Source organism: Sinocyclocheilus rhinocerous, unplaced genomic scaffold (genome assembly GCF_001515625.1).
Source record: "Sinocyclocheilus rhinocerous isolate Xijiao unplaced genomic scaffold, SAMN03320098_v1.1 scaffold1694, whole genome shotgun sequence".
NCBI lineage: Eukaryota > Metazoa > Chordata > Actinopteri > Cypriniformes > Cyprinidae > Sinocyclocheilus > Sinocyclocheilus rhinocerous.
The window spans coordinates 686,442-687,156 of NW_015626863.1; positions in this window are offsets into that span (position 1 = coordinate 686,442).

Genomic DNA, 715 nt, shown 5'->3' on the forward strand with positions numbered 1-715 from the left:
CACTGAAAAGTGCAATGCTTGGCAGCAGGGTGCGGATGCTGCTGTTTTTGTTCTGGTAAAAGTAAACAGTGAGAAAAATGTGAGCGCTGCAGTGTGACAGTAGCATATCAAAGACAACACATCAACGAAAGAGTCTTCCTCAACCCGTCTACTAGAGACGGTCTTTACAAGGAATTCATATTCACTAACAAACCAATCCAAGCATGAAAATTCTGTTCTAGATCAACATATCTTACACCAAAAGGCATCTTGTCAGTCCTTGATCGACATAACAGCACATTCAGTAGTGTCAGATGCCGACACATATTTTTGCCTTAAAAATGCCTATTTCATTGTTTCTTAAAACATTTCAAATGTTGCAAGCTGAATGATAGAGCATGGTAAATGAACTGTGTGCCGTTTGGAGTTAAATAGTATGCTCCACTGAATTCAGAGGTACAAAGTTTTGGGTGAATCTCATGAAACCTGAAAAAAACACAAAAAAAACATGCAATAGACTCTAAAATCCAATGGAAATAAAGCTATATATTTTGCATAAAGAGAATAAAGAATTAATTAAATAAGTAATAATTTAAAAATCATTATTTATAAATCATTATTGCAATAATTTCTAATACATTTTATATATATATATATATATGCATCAATTTCTAATAAATTACAAATTATATATATATATATATATATATATATATACAGCACAGGTGTCTCTCAA